This window comes from Myodes glareolus, chromosome 1, assembly GCF_982192425.1.
Source record: "Myodes glareolus chromosome 1, mMyoGla1.1, whole genome shotgun sequence".
Taxonomy (NCBI): Eukaryota; Metazoa; Chordata; class Mammalia; order Rodentia; family Cricetidae; genus Myodes; species Myodes glareolus.
The window spans coordinates 135,082,519-135,110,203 of NC_142026.1; the positions used below are offsets into that span (position 1 = coordinate 135,082,519).

Consider the following 27,685-nt stretch of genomic DNA (forward strand, 5'->3'; position numbering starts at 1 on the left):
AAATGATGGGGACACTGTTTTTCATTTTTTAAAGGTATAATTGTTTAACAGTATCTTAGGCATGCCTACCAGACGCTCAGTCCACCCAATTCCAGGTTATTAAAGAACATTACATATCCAAAGACAGGCAGAGGGATCCGCCCTAGAACATCCACACGGTGGAAAATGACTTAGGATTACAGATGTGAACTCTGAAAGTGATGGAAATATCAGTGACTGCTTGGAAGAGGTTGAGGGAGAACTGCACAGGGCAGACACAGGGACACTCCAGGGGATAGACACGTGAGCTCTCTAGATTGTGCTGATGGTCTCAGGGGCCGCTGCTTGCTTCAAAACATCCCCTATCATCATCTGTTTTCAGAAGACAATGGAATGCACACTGATCATTTATGGCATACTAGTGATCCTTCACTGATCTCTGGTTTGTTTGGCTGGTTTGTTTGCAGAGATAGGATGTCAAGTAGCCTCGAGGCGCCCACGTAGCAGAAGGTGACCTTGAACTTCCGGTCCTCCTGTCTCAGTCTTCCTGACCTTGAACTTCTGGCCCTCCGTTTGTCTCTGTCTTCCTCAGAGGCTGCAGGTGTGTGCAGGTGCAGTGTCTATGACGTTGGGAATCAAACAGGACCTGTGTATGCTAGCCAAGCCCTCAGCTGAGTTACATCTCCAGCCCCAAAATTGTGTGTGTGTGTGTTCAGATGTTTCTGTACGTGTGTGTTTGCACATGTTGGCTGTCTGCTTTATCACTCTCTACCTTAGTTTTTTGAAGCAGGGCCTTTCTTGGAACTCTAGTAATACAATCGACTATCTTGTGATTACTTTCTTCCCCCTTGAGACAGGGTTTCTCTGTCCTGGGACTCACTCTGTAGACCAGGCTAGCCTCAGACTCACAGAGATCAACCTGCCTGTCTCCCGAGGGCTGGGATTAAAGGCGTGCGCCACCATGGACTCTCTTGTAATACTTATGTGAGAGAGTCTCTCACTGCACTTGGAGCTCATTCTTTTACTAGGCTGATGGTTAGCAAAACCCAAGTATCCCCGATCTCTGCCTCCCCAGCACCTGTGTGGACCATGCCCAGCTCTTTTTAATCTGGGTGCTGGGGATCCATCCTCATCCTTCCATAGCAGGGGAATGTATTCACTGAACCATCTCCACATCCCTCTGAAGCTTAGTTTCGTTTTTAAAGATGTACTTCGTTTTTGTCCGAGTATTTGTGGCTACCTGTGTGAATGTACATACATGTGTGGCTGCATATAGAGGCCAGAAGAAGGCATTGATCTCCTGGAGCAGGAATTATAGATGGTTGTGAGCCACCCAATGTCGGTGCTGGGAATCCAGCTCCTGTCCTCTGGGGGAGAACCCCTGTGCTCTCCGCTGAGCTCTCTCTCCAGCTCCACCCCTCACAGTTTTTCAAATGATAATAAGTAGATCCTTTGTTGAACCACCGCCAAGAAATTTTTATTGCAAAATTCCTTTTATCAAAATAAGATAAGATGGTGCCAGAAGCCACAGAGCAGACCCGAAGAGAGCTAGCTGTGCCGAGCAGGAGGCTTTTCTGCCTGCGAGCCAGCCTTCTGCAGAGGGGTCAGGTCAGCGAGACAGTGAGGGTGTGTCCCAGGGCGGAGTGCGGGCAGCCGTCCTGCGAGCCAGCCTTCTGCAGAGGGGTCAGGTCAGTGAGACAGTGAGGGTGTGTCTCAGGGCGGAGTGCAGGCAGCCATCCTGAGGGCTTGTCCATCTCTCGCTGCGCTTCCTCTCCCATACAGGACCCAAAAACTGTCTCTAGCCTCCAGGGCTTCCTAGCAGGCTGATTTCCTAAAGCACGAGTGTGCTCTGAGTCCTGCAGTGATAGCACATACTTAGCAGTCGCAAGCCTTGGACATGCATGTTTGGGTTTGATGGGGAGACTGTCATTCCTGACAATCTGCAGCTATAGGGCAGGTCCACAAGCCTTTCTCCCCCACCCCCCTCTTTCTCTCTCTCTTTTTACCTCTCTGCCTCTCTTGTTTTGTGATGAGGGTCTTGCTATCAATCCTGGCTTGCCTAGAACTCACTACGTAGCCCAGACTGGCTGTCCTCCACCCCCAGCTTCCCATGTGTTAAAATTCATTCTCATGCTGGGCGGTGGTGGCGCATGTATTTAATCCCAACACCCGGGAGGCAGAAGCAGGCAAATCTCTGTGAGTTTGAGGCCAGCCTGGTCTACAAGAACTAGTTCCAGGACAGGCTCCAAAGCTACAGAGAAACCCTGTCTCAAAAAACCACAAAAAAAAAAAAGAAAAGAAAAGAAAAGAAAGAAAGCACCTTGACCAGGCTCTCAAATCCCAAAGCCAACCACAGTGGTTACAGGTTTGCCAGCTGCTTTCTTCTGTCATCTGCTTGCTAAATCCCGGACACAGGCAACCAAGATGCATCGTGTGACCTGCGGGGCACAGAGAAACACGGGGAAATCCAGTTTCCCAAAGCTAACTTCCCCTGGTTCCCCAGGGTGTACGTGAGGCACTGGGACTGCCCACCAGTGTCGGCGCCATGCGTGTTCTCTTCTGCTGCTGCTGAGATGGTCTCTCGCAATGTTCTCTAGGTAGCGCTCTCTCTCTCTCTCTCTCTCTCTCTCTCTCTCTCTCTCTCCACACATGTTCACGTGTTCCTCCTGGGGAGAGTGGTATTCTGGCTCTCTGCAGGAGACCCAGAGTCCCACATCACATGCTCAGGAGGTAGGCGTTGCCTGTTGTCCAACACCCTTGCCGAAGACCAGCAGACATGGAGCAGGTGATGTATGGGCCACACCAACTTTGGTCAAAATTTCTCTGTGGTCACTTCCTGTTCTCTGGACGGCTAGCAAGTAGCCTGTGATGTCTGGGAAGAGGCTGCCATAAGGTTGACCTGAACTGCGATGTTATTCTGCCATCTTGTGGCAATCAAGTTATCAGGTTATTTATTTATTTATTTAGGACTGGAACCTGAACGCGATTGAGGTTACTTTCTTTTCTGAAAAGAACAAACATTCAGTCTTCCAGGATTCTTTATTAATAACCATTAAGCTCTATGAAGAACAGGTAATTCAAATAGCAACTTATAGAAGAATGTGATAGCACACACCCAAGCACTCAGGAGACAGAGGCTTGTTTGAGGCCAACCTGGTTTCTATAAGTGAGATATTTATATTTACTTATATAAAAACAATTTAGTGCCATTGGAGCCAAGTGAGGACAACAGATTTCCTGGGACTGGAGTTACAGACAGTTGTGAGCTGCAATGCAGATGTTGGGTATCGAACCCAGGTCCTCTGGAAGAGCAGTCACAGCCCTTAACTACTGAGCCATCTCTCCAGCCCCTTAGATCAATCTTAAAGTTGTGAATGGGGCTGAATGCGTATAACCCAGCACTTGGGAGATGGAGGTAAGAGAATGGCGGTTCAAGGCTAACCTGGGCTACACGACATGACCTTGTCTCAGAAACAAAAAGATCGATCTTGGTGCTGTGTGTATGATAAACCTCAAATGTTCATTCAATAACTGTCTGTTTGCTGTGTGGAGCAATGTTAGGTTTCCAGAGAAAATAAAATACGATCTCTACTGTCAGTGAGCTCCAAATATGCTGAAATAAGGACAATTTGTATTTACGTCTAACACCCTCTATGGTGGCCTGGCACACCCCTATAACCCAACAATGGGAAGATGGAGACAGGAACATCATGGGTTTGAGGCCAGCCCTGCCTAGACAAAGATACTTGTCTTAAAAAAAATAAATCTAAATCGCAAGACCAAAAGCATGTATATGTTCTAGAAAGAGAGCTAAATAAATGGAATACAGTTGAGTCACTTTAGAAATAGGGTAAGATCTACTGAGGAAGATAGCATTGGATTCTAGGAAATCACCATGTTCTCTTTTGAAAACAGGGTCATGGTGATGCTTGCTTGAAACCCCAGCACTCGAGAAGTAGAGACAAGAGGATCAGGAGTTCAAGGCCAGTCATTGCACACAGTGAGTGAGGGCTAGCCTGGAGTACACCAGACCCAGTCACTGCACACAGTAAGTGAGGGCTAGCCTGGAGTACACCAGACCCAGTCATTGCACACAGTGAGTGAGGGCTAGCCTGGAGTACACCAGACCCTGTCATTGCACACAGTGAGTGAGGGCTAGCCTGGAGTACACCAGACCCTGTCATTGCACACAGTGAGTGAGGGCTATCCTGGAGTACACCAGACCCAGTCATTGCACACAGTGAGTGAGGGCTATCCTGGAGTACACCAGACCCAGTCATTGCACACAGTGAGTGAGGGCTATCCTGGAGTACACCAGACCCAGTCATTGCACATAGTGAGTGAGGGCTATCCTGGAGTACACCAGACCCTGTCATTGCACATAGTGAGTGAGGGCTATCCTGGGTACACCAGACCCAGTCATTGCACATAGTGAGTGAGGGCTAGCCTGGAGTACACCAGACCCTGTCATTGCACACAGTGAGTGAGGGCTAGCCTTGAGTACACCAGAGCCAGTTGTAACATGAAGGCTGGCTTGTTGGGGTTTCTGTCCCGCCCGGTACCCCACAACCAGCAGTTCCCAAAGAAAATAACACAGAGTCTACATTAGGTTATAAACTGATTGGCCCTTAGCTCTGGCTACTTATGAGCTCTTATAACATATATTACCCCATTATCCTTATCTATGTTAGCCACACGGCTCAGTACCTTTCTCAGCTGGGCAGGTTACATACTGCCTCTTTGGTGGTCTGCACAGGAATGGAGGAAGAGCTTCCTTCTTCCCAGAAGAAATACTCCTGTTCTCATTGCATCACCTCTACTTCCTGTCTGGTTTTCCCGCCTATACTTCCTGCCTGGCCAATCAGCATTTTATTAAAATACATGATTGACAGAATACAGATAATTCTCCCACACTACCCAGTCATTGCACATAGTGAGTGAGGGCTATCCTGGAGTACACCAGACCCAGTCATTGCACATAGTGAGTGAGGGCTAGCCTGGAGTACACCAGACCCTGTCATTGCACACAGTGAGTGAGGGCTATCCTGGAGTACACCAGACCCAGTCATTGCACACAGTGAGTGAGGGGTAGCCTGGAGGACACCAGACCCAGTCATTGCACACAGTGAGTGAGGGCTATCCTGGAGGACACCAGACCCAGTCATTGCACATAGTGAGTGAGGGCTATCCTGGAGTACACCAGACCCAGTCATTGCACATAGTGAGTGAGGGCTAGCCTGGAGTACACCAGACCCTGTCATTGCACACAGTGAGTGAGGGCTATCCTGGAGTACACCAGACCCAGTCATTGCACACAGTGAGTGAGGGGTAGCCTGGAGGACACCAGACCCAGTCATTGCACACAGTGAGTGAGGGCTATCCTGGAGGACACCAGACCCAGTCATTGCACATAGTGAGTGAGGGCTATCCTGGAGTACAACAGACCCAGTCATTTCACACAGTGAGTGAGGGCTAGCCTGGAGTACACCAGACCCAGTCATTGCACATAGTGAGTGAGGGCTATCCTGGAGGACACCAGACCCAGTCATTGCACATAGTGAGTGAGGGCTAGCCTGGAGTACACCAGACCCTGTCATAAAAACAAAACATAGGAGACACACAGGAGGGTCCTGTGGCAGAACACTTGTGGGCTGGTGCAAGAATTTTTGATCAGGTACTGCTCAGTCAAAACATTTTATATGTAAAACATAGCACGTGTAATTGAAAACACAAATGGGAAGGGAGATGTTATGATTTTATATAGTGTGAGCATTAGCCTTGGCACTTTATTCCTGCATCCCCGAGGGTTGTCAGTGTTCTATACATGCACACACATGCACGTGCACATGCAGGCATGCACACAAAATAAAGAGATAAACACACACACTCACACACAGTTTTGAGGAGAAGGAACGTTTGAATCCTGTGTGGTGGAAGGTGAGATATGACTCCTGCAAGTCACCCTCTGATCTCAGCACAGGAGCTGTAAGTGTGAACACACACGCCCAGTAAGGTAAATAAACGCCAATGCTGCGGAACATCGACTGAACGTGAATGCAGGAATGAGGCGGGCTTTGGGGAAAGAGAGGGGTTTGCTCTGTGTAAACTGGGTTCTAAGCCCCAGGTGGCCCTGTTTGTCTGTCCTCGGGAATCTGAAAATTTAACTAGGAGCTTCAGAAAAACATCCCAGTAGAGCAGAATATCTGGGTGAGAGGTGACATCAAACTGGGGATCGGTAACAGAGTCCAGGATGTACACGGGAAAGTGAAAACCACAGAGGCAACAACAGATCCCTAAAGATGCTGCTGCCTCCGGAAAGCTGTGGCCTGAGGGCGAACTCTGAGCTAAGGCTTTCTGTGGGGAGGTGTCCTGACAGAGATGGCCCTTTGGGAACACCAGACTGTGGCGGCACAGCTTGGATCCCAGCATTTAGGAAATAGAGGCAGGGAGATCAGGAGTTTCAGGCCATTCTCAACTCCATTAGGGAGTTCGAAGCCAGCCAGGGTACAGGTTGCTGGGTTTATCGGTACGAGCCACCACAGCCGGATTATACAGACAGTACTGAACACTAGGTGTAGTCCACCCTGAGCTACACCCTCAGATTTAAGTGGGTCAGACTCCCTAAGGCATCTCTAGTGGCTGCAGGTGGGCTAGTCTGGAGGCCAAGACCAACAGTGGCTGTTTTGATCCTTTGTGCCCTGCCTGCGTGGACCCCCTTTTGCCACATGCACCTCTAATCCGGAACTGCATCCATTGCTTCTGGGTCCCACTGGGACCAGTTCTGCGTATTTGTGCAAAGTGATTAACTGCATGCCAGCCCCATGAGTCTCTTTGATTGTTTGGGGGGGTCATCTTGCTTCTGTGTTTTGTCTGCTAAGGACTGTTCATTCCGTGGAAATCTTGGTTAGTGATAGGATCTTGCCCGAGAAAGTGAATGCTCACAGCAAACACACTCCAGACAGCAGGTCTCCTGCAATGCCAGGAGCTTCCAGGAAGGGGCACTCCCTTGTCAATGATTAAACAGCACCAAAGCCAGTTAGTTCCAGTTGTTAAAATGTGTCTGCTTTCTTTCTTTCACCCCAAGTTCCAGTGCTGAGAAAGCCTGAGCCCCATCAATCTTGGCAGAGTCTGGCTGAAGATGCCTTCCTCATTCAGTAGAGGGGAAGGGCTGGCTGGAGGCCAAGGTCATGGGGAGACTCTCCCTTGGCACCCCAGTGCCTCCTGCCAAGATGTCCTATGCCTTTGGTGGCAGATTTGCTGTGGGAACAGCTTCACCATCTGCATGGAGTCTGTGGACAGAAAGCACTCAGGACACATGGATCATCAGCCCTGCAAGAGCTGTAACTGCCAGCCCTGTTGCACACTCTTGGGAAACAGGAAATCTGAGGGCCTGCTGGGTGGTTACCCTGGAGTGTTTCACCAGCCCTAGGGCAGGATTGCTCAACTGCAAAGTGCTGCTCCCAGGTGCAAAGCAAGGAGGCAATGCTTGCAGGGACTGGTGCAGGGTATCTCTACATAAAAGACAAATCTCGGGGATGGAGAGATGGCTCATTAGTTAAAAGCGCTCACTGCTCTTTCAGAGAACTTCCCTTAGATTCCCAGCATCCAGGTAGTGGCTCTCAAAGACCTAGAGCTCCCTTTCCAGGGGATCTAAAGCCCTCTCCTAGTCTCCATGGGCTCTGCACAAATGCGGTGCACATAAACTCACACAGGCTCACACACACATATACATAATAAATAAAAAGTTATTAAAAATTAGATAGAACATTATTTTTTTTTCATGAAAATGTCTGTAGGTCTGTCCTGTTGTCTGTAGGGAGGTCTGCCCTGCTAGAAATCCTCCACCCTTGCTTACTTAACAAGTAATTTTAGGGGCTGGAGAGATGGCTCAGAGGTTAAGAGCATTGCCTGCTCTTCCAGAGGTCCTGAGTTCAATTCCCAGCAACCACATGTTGGCTCACAACCATCTGTAATGGGGTCTGGTGCCCTCTTCTGGCCTGCAGGCATACACACAGACAGAATATTGTATACATAATAAATAAGTAAATATTTAAAAAAAAACAAGTAATTTTAGGAGGAATAAAGATGGGCCTGACTTACCCACCAGAAGACTGTCTGATAAGGGTTATGGAGGACGCTTCATTGGTCGAGTGCCGACTGGGCGTGGGCAAGGTTCTTTCTGGGTTTGCTCCTCAAACACCGACACCGGGAACTGTGCACATGCCTATCAGGTTAGCACCAGGAGGTAGAGACGGGAGATCAGAAGTTCAGGGTTATTCTCACGATGTAGGGAGTTTGAGGCCAGTCCAGGCCACCTGAGACTCTATCTAGAAAAAAGAGAAAGAAAGAAAGAAACCGAAAGGGGAGATCATAGCAATACAAAAAAGAAGCAAATTCCTGTTTGCCTTGGTCAAACAACTCTTCAGGTTCTCAGGACACAAGGTTAATACCAAGCTGTGTTGTTCAGGTCTCATTGCTGTGGAAAAACACTGACTCTAAATCAGTCCAAAGGAGGAAACGTTTATTTTTGTATCCTGGTTAGAAACCCTGTTCTCCTGTGCCTAGCCGGATGCCTGGACGATTTCTTTGAGCTTCCTAGCCCTTGCATGGCAAGCGTGGGTGACAACGGATGGGGTGAGCACTTGGGGTTTACATGTGCAAAATGGAGAGGAGAAAATGTGAGTGAGGAGGTAGGGTTCCACTGGGTCCTCGCTCTGTTGTTAATCAGGCTTGGCTGAACTGGAGCTTGGCACCACCCTTCTCTGGGGACCAAAGCTGGTGACCCGAGTCCTGTGCCCTAATCCTAGCTCTTCCCGCAGTCTCACTGGCTGGGTGGCTTGTCACTTGGCCTGTTCAAGGGTCAGCACTGCCTCTCTAGATTCGCACACCCTGCCCAACCCTTGAACTGAGTTCTGCAGCTGACAGAGCTCTGTAAACAAGACCCGCGGGAGGCTCCCTACTTCTCAAAGCTTCGGCTCTGAGCTGAGCGTTCTGAAATGTCTTTGAAGTCTCACAGCCACAGATGCAACTCTGGACCCCTTCACTTCCTTATTACACAACCTTACACAAGTGGCCCAAACTTGTAGGAAACATCATTGATAAAGGTCATGATCCCTGGCAGGTATCGCTGACTCAATCACCCATATTCTCAGGGTGCTATTAGCTCTTAGACTTTGACAAACTAAACTGGAGCTGTGATTTGTTCTTCATCCCTGGTTATAGGACCTGTCCAACGTGGTTGCAAGAAATGCAGATTATGACATATTATGCTAGATTTATTTCCTTGCTTAAAAATTTAAAGCCCGTGGATCTAGGTCATCATGGAAAATTTTAAAAGAAATGGAAAAAAATACTGGTTTTTTTTTTCTGTTAAACATTTGGGGTGAGGCTATGTACTTTAATTTTATATTTAACACGTTTTATTGGTTTTGTTTTTCTTAAAAAAGAAAAAAGACAGGGTTATAACCCCACTAACGTGGTACTTGTTCTAGGGCCCAGACTGCCTCTAAACTTGAAACCATTCTCCTGCCTCAGCCTTGTCACCGGCCCTGGCTTATCTCACCTTTTTCGTTTAATAAGCAACCTCAATCTTTTGTGGCTTGGATCCGATTTGTCCCTGAAGGGCTCACGCGTTGGGAGTTTGGTGCTTAGTGTGGTGGGCTCCATAGGAGGCAGAACCTCGCCACGTGGGGCCGATACTCAAGGAAGGAGTTCATGTAGGGCTCAGGATACCCTGGCTGGCTCTTGATGGAGTGTAATTATGAAGGTATGAGCCTGGGCCTGTTCTTCTCTCAGGCTTCCTGTCTGGCCAGATCTAACACACTCTTGCAGGATATCACCCACGATGGGGTACAGTGAGAAGAACCTTGAAAGAGCTGGCATTATGCCGGACTATGTAGAAACAGAAATTTGGTAGTCAAACCTGGATGTGGTGGTTCATGCCTGTAACCCCAGCACCCAGGAGGCAAAGACAGGAGTCTCACTGTGAGCTAGAGGCCAACCTGGGGATGGGGGAGGGAGGAAAGAGGAGGGAGAAAGGAACAGACCTGTGGTGGCCTTTAGGTCAAGGCTGTTTCCTCCTAGTAATAATCATTGTTTTCTTCCCACTAAGTTATTTCTTACATGACTTGGGAATTTCAAGCAAAGAGAACCAAGAATTTACAACTAAAAAAAAATTATGGAAAAGAAGATGAAAGACTTACGCATGTCAGAGGCATGCGCGCATGGCCCCTGCGGTGAGGTGCCTGCTGATTATCTCAGTGGCAGGCTTTTTAATTAGCATGCCACAGTCACACACTTTCCCATCGGGGTCTCAGAACTACTCTTCCAACATGGTTTTCACCAGGGAGGCTGTTAGCTGAAATAACAGGTGACCCAGTTCCAAGTTAATAAAGAGAAGGCAGAAGATTTTCTAGCTCACATTAAAAGAGGTCCGGGGAGATTCCTCTCTGCTAGCCTTGTGATCCAAGTGTCCAAAGCTGACGGTAGAGCCAGTCCCCTCCTAACCCTGTCAGTTTCCTGCACATGCCTGTCTTGGGAGAGGCCAACTTCCCAAGGCAGTATGGAAGCTATCTTCCCAGAAGCCTCTGCTAATCCTTTCCCCACATCCCTCACGCACAGGCTTAAGTGTGTCCGGGGGCTGGAACATCTTCATTGGACTTAGGCTATCAGCTGGAGTCTGGCAGACACTGAACAGTCAACCATAATGTCCTCCACATTCTTTCGTTGGGGTGGGGGCATCATATGATCGAGGTTTGGCCAGCTACAGACACTGGATCATATCTGGAAGGCTGGCTGAAGTTTTCTTGGCGCACAGCCATGCACATGTGCTTTTCATTGCTGATGGCAGCTCTCATGCCACGGGGGCAGAGGTGACTAGCTATGACAAAACACCATATGACCCATACAGCCCTAACAATTTATGGTCTGACCCTTTGGTGACTTTGCTGACCTTTGCTCTAGATGAAGAAGTAGAATGAAGGTTAAATAACCAGTCCAAAGTCAAAGGGCTGACTGGAGGCAGAGATAGGAGCCCAGATACCCACTGTCTCCTGGTCTGCCAGGGCAGAGATAGGAGTCCAGACACTCACTGTCCCTTGGTCTCCCAGGGCAGAGATGGGAACCCAGATACTCACTGTCCCAGGTTTGCCAGAAGACTTCCTTTGATTGAAAGACATGGCATTTTTGCCATGTCTACCAATAGAGCCTTACAGATAGAATGATGTTGACTTAAACCTGTTGAAATAAATGTCTTCGACAACGGATCCAGTTCTCGGAAACAACTATTCCAGGGCCAGAGAGAAGTAAGAGTGCTGGCTGCACTTGGGAGGATCTGTGTCTGATTTCCAGTACCCATCTGGCAGCTGGAGCTCCAATTCCAGGGCCATCTCCAGGCTTCTGGCATCAGGCATGCACACGGTACACAGACATACACGCAGACAAAACATCCATACACCCAAAAGAAAAGAAATCCATGGGAATCTGCAAAGGGGCTGGAGAGATGACTCAGTGGTTGAGTATTAGTTGCTCTTGCAGAGGACCCGGGTTCAGTTCCCAGCACCCACATGGTAGCTCACAACCATCCATAACGGTTCCAGCTTCAGGGGATCTTCTGACCTTCTCAGGCAACGGGCATGCACATGGTGTGTATACATGCAGGTAAAACATTCAAACATGTAAAATAAATAAATGTAAAAAGGGAGAGGGGAGACTGAGAAGAGGGCAAGAGGAAAGGGAAAAGATGTCCACTATGACCCATAGCCTCCAGTGATGTTCTCTCTCATTTCCTACATGCAGGCTTACATGTGCCTGGTTCTACAGAGCATGGCCGGGGGAAGGACATCATTGCTTACACTAATGGCTGGGGCATGGTAGAGACTGACACCCAACTTTTAAAAACCACAAATACCACCTGGAGTGTCGGAATATCTCAATGACTAGTGGGATGGAATGAAAAATATAAAGAACAACTTTATCTAGGTGTGGTGGCACACGCCTGCAATCCAGTTCTTGGGAAACAGAGACAGGAGGATAACTCCAAATTTGAGGCCCCTGGTCTATAAAGAGTTCTAGAGCAGCCAGGGCTGCTTCAGACAGAATGTTGATCCATATTTATTTTGATGGTATTAAAACAATATCTATTCAGTATTAACCACACTTCCGAAAAATTCTTTTGAGACAGGGATCTCACGATGTAGACCAGGCTGGCCTTGAATTCATTGAATTCCACCTACTTCTGCTTCTTAAGTGTTGACATTAGGTGTGACTTCCAATTTTGTTTTTTATTTATTTTATTTGTGTGTATGTGTGTGTGTGTGTGTGTGTGTACACATGAGTGTATACTCATATATGCAGAGGTCAGAGGAGAGATCTGATGCTTCCCTCGATTATTTTACATCTGTCTCTGTATCTCTGCATGCACATGTGTGTAAATATCTGAAGTTTGCCTTGTTTTCTATGCTGGATGGGCATCAGGCTCCCAAGACCCTCTTATACCTACCCCCAGCGCTTGGGTTATAGGCATATGTGGCTGTGCTAGGCTTTTACCTTCTCACTGGGGATTTTAACTAACAAGCACTCTTACCTGCCAAGCCATCTCCCCAGCCCCTGTGTACTTGTTTTTAAGGACAGGGTCTGCCTGTATAGCCCAGGCTGGTCCCAAACTCAAGATCCTCCTGCCTCACCCTCCTGGCTCATAGATATGGGCTGCCAAATCCAGTCATACTTTGACCTGAGTTTGGGTATTTTCTCATGCTGGTGAGTGTTTCCAAATAAAGTCGCTGTGCTGGTTAGAATTATTACTATTACTTGTCAACTTAACAAAAGTTAAAACATCTAGTGAAGGGGAACCTCAATTAAATGTCTCCACCGGACTGGCCAGTTAGCAAGTCTGTGGGACATTTTTTTTTTTTTATTATTGATTGATGTGGGAGGACCCAGCCCTACTGTGGGTGGTACCACCCTTGGGAAAATGGTCCTGAGTTTTATTTTTTATTTATTTTTCACTTTCTTTTTATTTTATGTGTCTTTTACATCATGTGTCTTCTTTTTTTTTTCTCAAAGTTTATTAAAATACAAAAGTCTCCATTTCCGCCCCTCCTCCCAACACCCTCCCACTCCCCCCACTCCCTCCCCTCCTCCCTCTCCATCCCCAAGAGCAGTCAGGGTCTCCCGCCCTGTGGGTAGTTCAAGCTCCTCCCCCCTCCCTCCAGGTCCAAGAAGGTGAGCATCCAAACAGACTGGATACCAAAAATCCAGTATATGCAGAGGAAACAAGTCCCAGTGTCATTGTCAATGGCTTTTCAGAAAGACTCCGGGCCAGCCACATTCAGAGAATCCGGCCTCATTCAGAGAATCTGGCTGGGAGTCAACAAAGTCTGTCACATCACTTGAGGCAGGACCAAGGCCCTCCTGCCTATATCTAAGCTGGGTAAGGTATCCCTTCATAGGGAATAGGCTCCAAAGAGCCAGTTCATACGTTAGGGATAAATACTGGTTCCACTGCTAGTTACCCCACAAACTGCCCAAGTCATACAACTGTTACCCACATTCAGAGGGCCTACTTCAGCCTTATGCAGGTTCCTCAGCTCTCAGTTCAGAGTCAGTGAGCTCCCACTTGCCCAGGTCAGCTGTTTCTGTGGGTTTCCCCATCATGGTCTTGATTTCTTTGCTCATATTATCGCTCCTCCCTCTCTATGACTGGACTCCAGGAGCTCCGCCCAGTGCTTAGCTGTGGATCTCTGCATCTGCTTCCATCAGTTACTGGGTGAAGATTCCATGGTGACAATTAAGGTAGTCATCAATCTGACTACAGGGGAAGGGAAGTTAGGGCACCCTCTCTACTATTGCTTAGATTTTTAGCTGGGGTCATCCTTGTGGATTCCTGGCAATCTCCCTAGTGTCAGGTTTCTTGCTAGCCCCATAATGGCTCCCTCTTTCAAGGCATCTCTTTCCTTGCTCTCCCTCTTTGTCCTCCACCCAACTCGACATTCCTGATCCCTCCCGCTCTCCTCCCCACTCCCTTTTACCCCTCCCCCACACTGCCAATTTACTAAGGAGATCTTGTCTACTTCCCCTTCCCTGAGGGATCCATGTACATCCCTCTTAGGGTTTGGTCCTGAGTTTTATTAATGCATGCCTTTAAGCCCAGCATTGGGGAAGTAGAGGCAGGTGGTGGATCTTTGTGAATTCAAGGCCATTCTGGTCTACAGAGTGAGCTCCAGGACAGGCAGAGTTACACAGAAAAACTTTGTCTCAAAAAACCAAACCAACCAACTAACCAAATAACAATAAAAAACAACCCCTCCAAAAAAGGCAGGCTGAACAAGTCATGAGGAAACAAACCAGTAAGCAATGTTTTTCCTGGCCTCTGCTTCAGTTCCTGCCTTCAAGTTCCTGTCAACTTCCCTCAGTGACTGAATATGATTTGGAAGTGTGAGTTTTATTTTAATAAGCTCTTCCCCTATCAAGTTGCTTTTGGTCAGGATGTGTATCACAGCCACAGAAAGTAATGGATATAGTCACATTCTGATGTCATGGGGCTCGGAACCTTAGTATCACTTGAGGGTCAGCAGAACTTATATAACAGCTGGGTTGGGGGCAACACTCTAGGAAAAAAGCACCCGAGAATAAATGAGCTAGTAGGCTGAGGAAAGAGCCCCAAAACCACCGTGATCTACTTATGATAAAAACTGGATTATGCGGTGACTTGACTCAAAGTCTCCAGCGTTTCACTTCCTTTAACAAAACTCCCAGTTCCTAAACACTCTACCCTGCCCCCACTCTTGTCTGTTTTAGCCACACCAGACCACTTTCCACATCTGTCACAGACATCGGTCCAAGGCAACCTGTTCCCTTCATGAATCGTGTGTGTGTGTGTGTGTGTGTGTGTGTGTGTGTGTGTGTGTGTAAGCATATGGTGTGCATGCCACAGCATGTGGAGGTCAGAGGACAGTCCTTAGCGTTAGACTTCCATCCTGTGAGACAGTCTCCTGTTAGCTGCCGCATGCATCAGGCTGGCTGGCCCCCATGCTTCTAAGGCTACTCCTGTCTATGTTCCCATTGACTCTAAAAAAATTATTACATTTGTTTATTTACATGTCGTGTGTGTGTGTGTGTGTGTGTGTGTGTGTGTGTATGCCTACCAAGCCATCTCCTGCTCCCCTATTCATGAAGTTTGAAGTTTTAGAAACTAAGCTTCCTGTCTTTTCTCCTTAGATAAAAAGACCCTCCTTTGGGAATCTCTCTGCTTCCTGCAGACAGAGTTAGAATTATAGGTGGCTGTCTCCCTGCCTTCCCGGTGGGTAATTATTAAAGCTACCCGCCTGGCACCCTGACATGTCAATCTTGTTTCCTTTTGTGTCTCATACCTGTGAGTTTCTCAGGGGGGCGTGGTTTCTTGTCTGTCACTGCCAGGAGTTCAGTAACAACACACTTGGGTCTTCAGCTTGTGCTTGCTCAGAGAGCATCACTGGCTTTGCTGAATGATCTGTGGTGTTGTGTAAACAAAGGAGATTGGGGTGGTGAGTATGGATGTCTAATAGGCCACCTAACTCTTGCTGAAGTTTGCGAGTTTGCCCAGATGTGCTCTTGGGAACTCCTGGAGTACACAATGGGGAACTTTCCAAACTGAGGTCACAAAACCACGAAACAAATAAAAAACATGACAAGTACTGATAAGGATGTGAAAAACCAAATATGTCACACACCACTCCTCAGAATAAACGTCAGAACTGCTATTCTGAGAGTCAGATTTTTCTAGAAACTTCAGTCATGCTCTCAGCTTTGGAAAAAGTCTCCCAATTTACCATATTGATTTGCTATTGCACCATAATTTTATTGGCCTAGGAGTGTTAAACTTATTTCTTCCATTTGTACAGGGATAACAGTGTACTAGATATATAAATTCGTAATTTACATGTATTTGATTATAGATTTGCAATTAATTTCCTCTTTTTTTTGAGATAGATCTCTCTACATAGCCCTGGCTGTCCTGGCACTCACTATGTAGACCAGGCTGGCCTCTTGGCCTTGAATTCACATAGATCCAACTGCCCTGACCTCCTGAGTGCTTGGATTAAAGGCGTGTGCTACCAAGTCCTGCAGATTTGCAATTTCTTTGGTGGGGAGTGGTTTGAGACAGAGTCTCAGGTAGCTCAGGTTAGCCTTAAATAGGTTATATAGCTGAGGCTGACCCTGAACTGCTGGTTCTCCTAGTTCTACCTCCCAACTGCTGGGGTGTAGCATTGCACCACAATGAATGGCATAAATTAAAAACTGCAATTTCTTATAAAACAGCATTCATTTTAGATGTGGGCATGCACGCCTGTAATTGTGGCCTCAAGCCAAAGCAGGAGGATCATGGGTTTGGGGCTAGCTTGCGCTACATAGTAAGTTCCAGCTCAGCCTGGGCAGCACAGGGCTGTTCTCTCAAAAATAAACAAACAAGCAAGTGAATAAAAGTGTTTATGTACCATGTGACTCTTGGGTGACCCAGGTCAATGAAATCTCATGTACTTACAAAAAGTCACCCAGAAACATTCACAAAGCTTTATTTGTAATGGCAAAGTAGGAGACGATGAGTGAACCCCATTGTAGCCACACCACGGAACCCCTACTCAGCGATAACAGAGAACTTGTGTGAACCTCAGGAGAACGCTTCTGAGTGGGAAGCAAGTCTAAACAGGTATATTGACAATGCTATGATTCTACTGGTGCATATGCATTTCTACAGAGTCTCACTACGAGTGGGCGGGTGGTGGTGCACACTTTTAATCCCAGCACTTGGGAGTCAGAGGCAGGCGGATCTCTGTGAGTTGGAGGCCAGCCTGGTCTACACAGTCTTGTCTACAGAACAGTCAAGACTGTTTTACAGAGAAATCCTGTCTCAAAGAAACCAAAACCAAGACCACAAACAAACAAACAAACAAACAAACAAAAACACCAGAATCTCACTGTGTGTTGCTCAGGCTAGTCTCAGACTTGTGGGATCCAGTGGTCCCCTGTCTTCAGCCCTGAGAAGCTGGGACTGCGTGTATGCACTGCTTGCCCTGCAGAATAGTTTTCAAAAAAAAGGAAAAAGAAAAAAAAAAAAACACAAGCCTTAGATACGGAAAGCAGATAAGCGATAAGCAGAGGTTAGCGCTGTGGCAGGAGATTCAGGGGGAAACAGTCATAAAAGGGCTCTTCGAAGGGTTTGAACTAGTTTTTTGTTTTGTATTGTTTGAGGCAGAGTCTCAGATATCCCGGGCTGGCTTCAAATTCACTGTCAAGGATAGCCTTGAACTCTTACTCTTATCTTCTTATCTAAGTCCCTCAAGTGCTGGGAGTCCAGGAGAGTACCTGTCAGAAACACACACACACACACACACACACACACACACACACACACACACACACACACACACAAAGCTGGGGGATTTGTTCTTTATCTGTAGATTGATGTGGGAGTCCCCTCTGTGTGCTGTGATTACCATTAATGATTAAAAAAACTGCTTTGGACCTACAGCAAGATAGAACTTAGGTAGGCAGGGAAAACTGGACTGAATGCTGGGAGACAGGAGATGGGTCAGAGAGACACCATGGAGCCGCCAGAGTCAGACATGCCAAATCTTTGACAGTAAGCCACTGCCATGTGGTGATATACAGATTAATAGAAATGGGTTAAATAAATATAATAGCTTCCATTAAGAAGCTAGAGCTAATGGGCCAAGCACTGTTTTAACTAATATAGTTTCTGTGTGGTTATTTTGGTTCTGGGTGGTTGGGACAAATAAGAGGCCTCCTTGCAACAAAATTATGAAATAGTGAGTTGGTACCATTGGGGGAAGCTAGGTAAAGGATATATGAAGACTTCCCAAGGAAAGATTAATAACAAATTATTACATAGTACATTTTCAGATATGAAGAAGATTCAAACTGTCTCCTTAAACCTCAGAAAGCTGGATGAGAACTTTCTATGCTACAACCTAGTGGAAACCTGAGTAGATACTGAATTAAAGTTAGTGTTTCTTTTCAAATTTAAAATCCCCAAGAGAATTCTTAACTAAAAGGAGAGGGCTAGGGAGGTGACTTAGCTGTTAAGTGCACTGACTGCTCTTGCAAAGGACCCAAGTTCAATTCCCAGTACCCACATGGCAGCTTGCAACTGTCCATAGCTCCAGTTTCAGGGGATCTGATACCCTCACACAGACGTATATGCAGGCCAAACACTAGTGTACATAAAATAAAAACAAATAAGTCATTAAAAAAGGAACTAACTGGAGACTATGTATGAAGATACAAAGAAGCTTTATGTGGGTCTCCTGATACAGCTCAGAGTGGTGGCCCAGAAATGGACGGCTTAGAAGAGGCTCAGATCTCACAGGAAGCTGTAGCCATCCCAACATGGAACAGAAGTGCCTTGCATCAGATGCGGTGGAGCTGCTCCGTGGTTGCGGCTGGCTCAGCTGTTAGCTGTTTCCTTGCATTGGCACACGCCCTCCCGGAGGAAGGATGGGGCCTCCTAAGATCTAGAAAGCTCTGGTCCTTGCAAGGTTCATAAGGCCCCACCCCAAGGCCCTCCGAGCACTTAACAGACTTGGAGAGGGCTGTCCAGTGGGGCTGCCTGCGTGCTGTTCAGGAAGATCCAGGGATGAACTTTAATGGTCGCGTGGGCTTGGTGACACAGCTGCTCCCTGTCCCCCAAGGTCCTGTAGGTAGCCCTACTATAAAGTCACTGCCTCTCCAAGCCACACTTCAGTGCAGTAACGTCTGTTTGTCCTCAGTGCGCTATCCCGGTGGGCAGACATTTGTTCATATCGCCTCAGGAAAAGCCACACAACAGCCACTGGGTAGCATCAAGTCTGGAACAGATGACCAGCACACGAGGGTATGGATGGACGTGCCCGGCACTGCAGGAGACCCTCTTCACAGTGCCTTTGGAAAGCTGGAAAGCTCAGCATCACGTTCCTTTAACAGGCAAACTAAAGGCACGTGTGCTATTGGCCATCAGGGCTGTATTTGCAACTGATGACTGGCATGTGTGGCTTTGGCAAATGCACTGATTCTCCTGCAAGGCAAAAATTGCTCTGAGGTTCCAGGGTTTGAGGGAAGTGGTCAGCAGTGTGGTCCAGGACCTTGGTGTTTTCATTTTGTTCCTACTTTGTTGGCTGTTGTCCTAGTTCTGGTTTTGTTACTATGATAAAACATGACCAAAAACAATTTGGGGAGAAAGGGTCTGTTTTACACCTCCAGGTCACAGTTCGTCATTGAGGGAAATCAAGGCAGGGACTCATGGCCAGGAGTCTGAAGCAGAAACCACGAATGAACACTGCCTATTGGCTCGCTCCTCTGTCTTGCACAGTGCAGGCCCGATCTCCTTGGGGATGGTACTGCCTACAGTCAACTAGCAATCAAGAAAATGCCCACAGGGACACGCTCACGGGCCAATCTGATCAAGCCAATTCTTTAGTATATATAGCACACATTCTTGTATCTTATCCTATTGGAGAAAAAAAAAAACCATGACAGCAGGCCCCAGGTCACTGCCACCAAGTCCTATGGCCAGGACAGGGCAGTGATTTTGGCTCTGGTTGTATGTGCACACACACACACACACACACACACACACACACACACACACTTAAAAGAATTAAAATTTTTTTGATACAGTGTCTCACTATGTATGCAGGACTGTAAAGAAAGGACCTCACACTGTCCATCTGGAGCTGCCCTTTGCAGAGGGGATAAGGGGTTTTGCAGGAAGACAGCAAGTTGCCCCTGCCCATTCCTCTCTCCACTCTATGCTATAGGCCAGGATTCTAGTCCTAGCCAGAGGTTCACCAACTAGGAAACAGATGCTATTGGAGGAGAAACAGCTGTTGACTCTCTATTTTGTCACATTTCCCCCTCTGAGAAACGGTCTCACTTTGTATCCTTGGTTGGCCTAAAACCATGTAGTTCAGGCTAGGCTGGGAACCAGATAAAATCCTCCTGCCTCAGCTTCTCAAATATTTCTGTTGCAACTGTGAACCACCATACCTGGTGACTTAGAATTTCTATTGCTGTGATGAAACAGAACACCACGAGCAAAAAGCAAGTTGAGGAGGAAAGGGTTTATTTGGCTTACACTTCCATATTGCTGTTCATCATTGAAAGAAGTCAGAACAGGAACTCAAATGGGGCAGGAACCTGGAGTCAGGAGCTGATGCAGAGGCCATGGAGGGGTGCTGCTTACTGGCTTGCTCCCTATGGCTTTCTCAGCCTGCTTTCTTATACATCCAGGACTAACAGCCCAGGGATGGTACCACCCACAATGGACTAGACCCTCCCACATCGATCACTAGTTTAAAAAATGACCAGCAGCCAGATCTTATGGAGGCATTTTCTCAGTTGAGAGTCCTCCTTTCGAATAACTCCAGCTTGTGTCAAGCTGACACAAAACTGTCAGCATACCCATATTCCATTTTCTCATATTAATTCTGATAGCTTTGGGCTGACAAAATGCATAAGCCAGTAAAACCACTTGTCTTGAAAGCCCGATAACTTGAATTTGCTCCGACAATCCATAGCAGAGGCAAAGAACTGACTCTTGCAAGTTGTTCTTTGACCTGCATGTGTATACATGCCTCCCCACACGCACGCGTGCACGCAGACACACAAGCACACATGCATGCACACATGCGTGCGCACACACATGCATGCACACACACACACACTTAAAAGAATCTTAATTTTTTTGATACAGTGTCTCACTATGTAGCCCCAACTGACCTGAACTCTCTGTGTAGTTCAGGCTATTCTCAAACTCAGAGATCTGCCTGCCTCTGCCTCCTACTGTTGGGACTAAAGGCATGCGTCACCACATCCAGCAATTTTTTTAATTTTGTTTTCAAAGACAGGGCCTCACATAGCCCAGGCTGGCTTTGAACTCACTGTGTACCCAAGGATAATCTTGAACTTCTGCTTCTTCTGCCTCTGCCTCCCTCCTGGGATTAGAGGTGTAGGCCACCACCTGTTTGTTTTTTGGAGACAGTTTTACTTTGTAGCCTAGTCTTTTCTGGAATTCACTGTGTAGCACAAGGTGATCTTGAACTCAAGGCAATCCTTCTGCCTCCAGCCTGGAAGTACTGGGACTGAGATTATAAGAGTGCCCCCACCACGCCTAGCTAATCCTGATCCTTTTAAAGAAGCAGCTTTTGGTCAGTCGTGTAACAAGACGGTTTGCGTCCCGGTGACCATTCTCTCTTTTTCTCTGAGTCTCTCAACTGTTTTTCCTTTTCTTTTTCCAGCAGGGTCTGACTTTGTTGTTCTGGATGATCCAGAACTCCATCTGTCGACCAGGTTGGCCTTGAACTCTCAGAGGTCTGGCTACCTCCGTGTGCTAGGACTACAGAGACCAGGCTAGCCTTGAACTCAGATTAGAACTAAAGGTGTTTGCACAGACCCAGGAAAAAGAACTTCTGGGTTCTCAGAAGTCGAAATTGGTGAGTTGAAAAAAACTCATTCTCAACTGTACAGCCTTGGCCAGGTGGTCAGCTTCTCCAGCCTCACGCCAGCTCAGGTGAAGTCAACGAAGAGAACGAAAGGACTCGTGCCACTGGGTTAACGGTGCCATCAGAGCGGCTTTGACAGTGAGCGTTCAGGAGGTATCGCTGTCATCGGCCGCTGTTTCCACTTCATGGCTAATTTAATGCGCCTCTATTAAAGAACCAGAGCCTCTAGGAATAGCTAGAATACATTTCTCTCCAAATTCATATTAAATGGACTATCAGCTGAACCTGATCGGCTTGAGGAAAGGATTATGTTTTATAAGCTCAGGATTTAGCACTGTTTTCAGCCAAAAATAGTTACCCTCTGTTCCCGTGTGACTTCTCTCACATTAAAGGCCTTGTAGGAAAGATATGTCTTTCATGTTTGCTTTTTTTTCTTTCCTGTGACTTTGCACTCACCTGCGATGTCCTTTCTCTGTATTTTCAACCTTCTCTCCTGGGCTCATCTCAAAGCTATTTCTTCTACACTAAGGTTTTTTTCTTCTTCTCTATTTCTCATTCAAAAAAAAAGTTAAACCTTCAGAAAAGGTGACATGATCGTACAAGGTCACCAATACAGTTTCTCCTACATTGAACTCTAAGTATTTTTAAATATGTTTCCTAAAGCATTCAAAAGTTGCCAATATTTTGATTGCCCATACTCGGTGTGTATCACCTAAGAACACGGCCATTCTTCTGCACAGCTGAGCACTGATATCTCAGGACACTAACATTGATGAAATATTACCGGCTATGGAATTTTCACAGCAAAGCTGGGTATTGAACCGGAGCCTTATACATGCCTCGCAAGCACTGTACCACTGAGCTACACCACCAGCCCTCCAACTCCATCTCGAGAAGTTCACTTATCACGATCGGCAAGGAACGACAAAAGGAATGGAAAAGTGATTTGAGAATCTTGGTAGAGTCAGGTTCCTCCTGGGTGTTCTGGGAAATGTGTGGGATTTTCTGTAAGCTTCCGCTTGAGATTCACAGTGTCTTCTGGACACTGTCAGCTTGACAGCTTGGGGCTTTAGTGTTCCACAGAGGCAACCGTTAGCTTTGCCTGCCTCTGCTACTGCTCCCCACATGAAACTGGGGTGATCTGCCAGTTGAGCTGTGTGCCTAGAGTCAGGTCAAAATGGCAGGGACAAAATGACTGAGCCAGCAGAATGATACAGCGGTTGGGCCACCTGGATTCCGAGTCTGACTGCTTGTGGGCTGGAGGACTATTTGTGTCCTAGGGCTGTAACAGCAAAGCACCATTGGGGGAGGGGAAGTTTAACAAGAGAGAATTATTTTCTCGGGGTTTTGGAAGTTGGAAGTCCAAAATTAAGGTGCTGGAAGCCCCAGGCTCTCCCTGGAGGTTTGGGAGGTATTGGTTTCAGGCCGTTCTCTGAGTTTCTTGGGTTACGAGTGATCTGAGGCATTATCCCGTGGCTCCCTGAGGCATCATGCCTCCCCTTGAGTGACATCCTCAGTTCGTTCTCATAGTATATCTCTTCTTCCCTACCTATTACAGAACGCTAGCCATATTGACTGAAGAGCCCAGCCTATTCTAACACGTTCTCTTGGTTAATCCAACACAATGCCCTACTTTCAAATACACACACATTCTGCAGTAGAAGGCTTGGGCTCTAACAGCCAGTAGGGGACATAGTTCAACCTGTAAAAGAGGCTCTTGTGTGGCAACATCTTCCAGACTTGCCAGTGATAGCATTTCTTTTCTTTCCTTTCTGGTTTTGAGGCAGCGTTTCTCTGTGTAGCCCTGTCTGTCATGTCCTGGAATTCACTCTGTAGAACAGACTAGCCTCATACTCAAATCTGCCTGCCTCTGCCTCCTAAGTATTGGGTTTAAAGGCATGTACCACACCTGGCATTTCTAATGGTTTTTGTTTTACTCTGACCTTTTTTTTTCTTTTTTAAAATATTGGGTTTTATATAACTCAGGCTACCCCAGAACTTGCTAGGTAGCCAAGGATGATCTTGAATGTCTGATTCGCCTGCTTGCACTAGAGCTGGGATTACTATGTCCAACAAATTGTGCTAACATGCTTCCATTTTGATTCTTGACCCCAGGTAAGGATCCTGTATTGTCTTCTATTGCCCTACATCTTTAGCCTCCTGTTGTGAGGAGCCGCGGGCAGTCCTGCATTTGGTCCTGCCCAGCTCCCGTGCGGCTAGCTTAGCCCCGGAAATAACAACACACAAATTGTATTCATTTAAACACTGCCTGGCCCATAAGGTCAGGCTACTTATTAGCTCTTATAACTTATGTTACTCCATTATCCTTATCTACATTAGCACATGGCTCAGTACCTTTTCCAGGGCAGCTTACATCTTCCCTCTCCGGCGGTCTGGGCAGAACTGGCTGAGGGAGCTTCCTGCTTTCCAGAATATTCCTGTTCTCATCGTCCCACCTCTACTTCCTGTCTGGTTGATCCACCTATACTTCCTGCCTGGCCAATCAGCGTTTTATTAAAATACATGATTGACAGAATACAGACAATTCTCCCACACCAGCCTCCTTTATTTTTATTTTTTTTATTATTATTTTTTTTTGAGACAGGGTTTCTCTGTAGCTTTGGAGACTGTCCTGTAACTAGCTCTTTTAGACCAGGCTGGCCTCGAACTCACAGAGATCCATCTGCCTCTGCCTCCTGAGTGCGCCACCACTGCCCGACTTAGCCTCCTTTAATTTAGGACAGCCGTTTTAGTGTTTTCCTGTGCATAAGAATTTCCTGAAGTTAGGAGTGATGGCTCCTGTAGTCTTGGCACTTGAAAGGTGGGAATGGAAGAAGCTTTCATGGCCAAAGTCGTGTTTGACTACTCAGTGATTTCAAGGTGAACCTGGACTACATTTGAGAATCTGGCGGCTGAAGTCAATGATAGTTTGTGTGCTTATCCTGTACTAGGCCCTGGGTTCAGTCTCTAGCCCGGCAGAATTTCTGGATTCACATCCAGAGTTTTTAGACAGGGTCTTGCTACACATCCCAGACTGGCCTTGAACACTTGATCCTCCTGCCCCCCCCCCCCCCCCCCCCCCCGCCTCTCCAGTGCTTGAATTACAAGTATGTGCTACCAAAATTGGCCTTAAAGTAATGTTTCTGTCCTTTTAGAAACAATATTTAGTTTTGGGCTACACACCTTTCATCCCAGCGTTCGGGAGGCAGAGCGAGGAGGACCTCTGAGTTTGAGGTTAGCCTGGTCTACAGAGCAAGTTCCAGGACAGCTAGGGCTACACAGAGAAACTCTCTCTCGATTACCCCCCCCCCCAAAAAAAAAGATTGATTGTGAGCCACTTGCTATGGGCGCTGGGAACTGAACCTGGGTCCTTTGCAAGAATAGGACTAGTCATCTCTTCAGCCCCTAAGTTTATTTATAAAACAGGCCCAATACGAGCAGCACAGCACACCCATAAACTAAAACAACTATAACACTATATTAATAAGTTATTGAAAGCTTACAAATTATTAATTCTGGAGCTTTCCATGTAATAATTTTAATCTGTGATGATCTAAGAAAAACTAAAACTGTGGTAAGGCAAGATCACTCCACTGGTCACTCCATTGATTAGATTATAGCTTTCGTGACCCAATTGCTTTTTTTTTTTTTTTGAGACAGTGTTCTTTTGGAACTAGCTCTTTTCTTTTCTTTTCTTTTTTTTTTTTTTAAACAGAGACCAGTTTAGTTTCCGGCCACCTAGACCCGAAGAGTCACACAAGAATTTATTAATTGTAGCACTGTTTGGTCAGTGACTTAGGCATATTTCTATCTAGTTTTTACATCTTAATTAATCCGTTCCTATTAATCTGTGTATTGCCATGAGGTTGTGGTTCATCAGTAAGGTTATGGTGTCCTTTTCCTTTGGCAGCTACCTGGTGTCTCCTTGACTCCGCCTTCTTTCCCCCCTGCATTTAGTTTTCCCACCTAACACTATTCTGTTCTGCCATAGGCCAAAGCAGCTTCTTTATTAACCAACGGAATAAAGCATATTCACTGCATAGAGGGAAATCCCACATCAATGGCTCACATCTTTATCATCACAGCAGAGCACCCAGGAGGCAGAGGCAGGCAGATCTGTGTGTGTTGAGACAGAGATCTACCTGTCTCTGCCTCCTGAGTGCTGGGATTAAAGGTGTGCACCACTACTGCCAGGCTGACCCAATAGCCTCTTAATAGTGCTGCTACCTGGAAACCAAGCCGTCAACACGTGAGTCTTTATGGATTCTCCGTTTCCAAGTCATCCAAAGAAAATGTATTTTGGAGTAGTACTCTGAGAGGAAGTAAATACTCTGGTCTGCAGTAGCTTTTCACTTAACATTTCTCAGGGATCACCCTTGCCTGCATCAATTATAACACATGAACGAACATTCGGCTTCTAGCAGGGCAACTACTCCTTTGTCCTTGGTCCAAGATAGGGCCTTCTTGATCAGGGACAGCTCATTCTCTTCCAACCAGCAGGTAGCTCCAGGAGGGATGCGGAGAAAGAAGGGAATATCTGCCTAGTTAACTAGACCGGCTCATCAACCCTGGTGGGCAATGTAGGTGATGGGTCACAGTCAAAAGTCTTTCCACCACTTATTTATTTAGGTTTTTTTTTTTTTTTTTTTTTTTTTTTTTTTGCGGGGGGTTTCGAGTCAGGGTTTCTCTGTAGCTTTGGAGCCTGTCCTGGAACTAGCTCTTGTAGACCAGGCTTGTCTTTAACTCACAAAGATCCGCCTGCCTCTGCCTCCCGAGTGCTGGGATTAAAGGTGTGCGCCACCACCGCCCGGTTATTTAGTTTTTTGAGACAGGGTTTTCTGTGTAACAGCTCTGTCCTCAACTAGCTTTGTAGACCACACTAGCCTCAAACTCTGAGATTGACCGCTTCTGCCTCCCGAGTGCTGGGATCAAAGGTAGGCGCCGCCAGTCAGGCTCAGGGACCACTTCCTGATCACAGCAGAAGTCTAGAGAGCTATGGGCCATACAGTAGAGCGTATTTCTTTTTCTTTTGAGACAGTCTCACTATGTAGCCATGACTAGTTTTGAACTTACAGAGATCTACCTGCCTTCGAACAGTTGGGATTAAATTAAAGGTGTATGCCACCACAGCTAGTAGGTTTATTTTATGATTCCCTGTGTATATGCTAGCACGCTACCACGGAGACCAGAGGACTAAGTTCCGTCTGCCTTTTCATCTTATGGCGACAGTCTCTCACTGTACCCGAACCTTGCTAGATTCAGCTAGCCTAGCTGGCCAGCAAACTCCAGGGGTCCTGTTGTCTCCCTCTCCCCACCGAGGTTCTGTGGGTTTGCAGCCACAGACTTCATTATGTGGGTGCTGGGGCTTGAGCTCAGCCTCTCAAGCTTATGCAGCCTTTTACAGTCTGAGCCATTTCCTAAGCCCCGCATTTATTTTATGTTCACTAGGTCATCGCTGTGTATAATACGGGCACACATTTCTGAGCAAACAATCCAACTTTATAGACAGACCACCACTGTCTATAAAGTTGTCTATAGACGCTTGGAGGCTTAAGTAGAAGGATCCGAATTCCAGTCCTGCCTGAGCTACATAGTGAAGCAGTCGCAAAAGTTTTGAGTGTCACCCGCTGGTTACCCTTCCGTTTACTGCACACTGCATACTGGCCCGTGACTGTCGCCTGACTGGCCGCAGAGAGCCCTGCTTGGGAAATCACATTTCCACAGAGTTCCTTGCGAGGCCCTCCAGGGCAGGAGTCGGAAACTCGCGTACAGGGCAGGACTCTAGAAGCACTGACCAGTTACCCCGCATCGACTTGCAACACTAAGCATCAACCTGGGCCTTTCCACCTAACTCCACCTCGGCCACCGTACCGGTTCAGCCTGAAGAAGAGATAGTTAAGGGGCGCCCATGCGCCGACGCGACCAGGATGCTGGCCGGGGAAACTGAGGTCTGGGCTCTGAGGCGACACCCCTTACCCCGCCGTGAGCAGCCGCTCCGAGGACGACCCAGGCCTCGAGTAGGTACCTGGCGCTCGTGGCCCGGCTCGCAACACTTCCTGTCCCGCGCGGGTGCGGCGCTCACGTGACCCGGGGATGGGCGGAGATCACCTGAATAAGGACGTCACGTGACGGGAGGCGGGGCAGGGGCGGGATGTCTCTGCTCACGTGACGGTCCGGGACGGCCGCCGAGCGCCTCCTCGCCGCACTCCCCCCCCCCCGCCCGTCCTCCCCAC

The 27,685-nt window shown here is 47.2% G+C and overlaps 1 long non-coding RNA gene across 5 annotated transcripts; it reads right to left on the reverse strand.

The window, feature by feature from the left end:
- Positions 1 to 1,429: 1,429 nt before the first annotated feature.
- Positions 1,430 to 27,664, reverse strand: LOC125391379 (uncharacterized). 5 transcript variants are annotated; one of them, XR_015734611.1, is made up of 6 exons: positions 27,429 to 27,664; positions 15,348 to 23,947; positions 8,080 to 8,306; positions 5,871 to 5,962; positions 2,300 to 2,417; positions 1,430 to 1,835 (listed from the first exon to the last, which is right to left on the reverse strand). It is a non-coding gene; the product is annotated as an uncharacterized LOC125391379 (long non-coding RNA). The 5 variants fall into 5 exon arrangements; XR_015734607.1 differs by lacking the exon at positions 5,871 to 5,962; XR_015734608.1 differs by lacking the exon at positions 5,871 to 5,962 and having other exon boundaries at positions 23,808 to 23,947; positions 27,429 to 27,655.
- Positions 27,665 to 27,685: the final 21 nt, after the last annotated feature.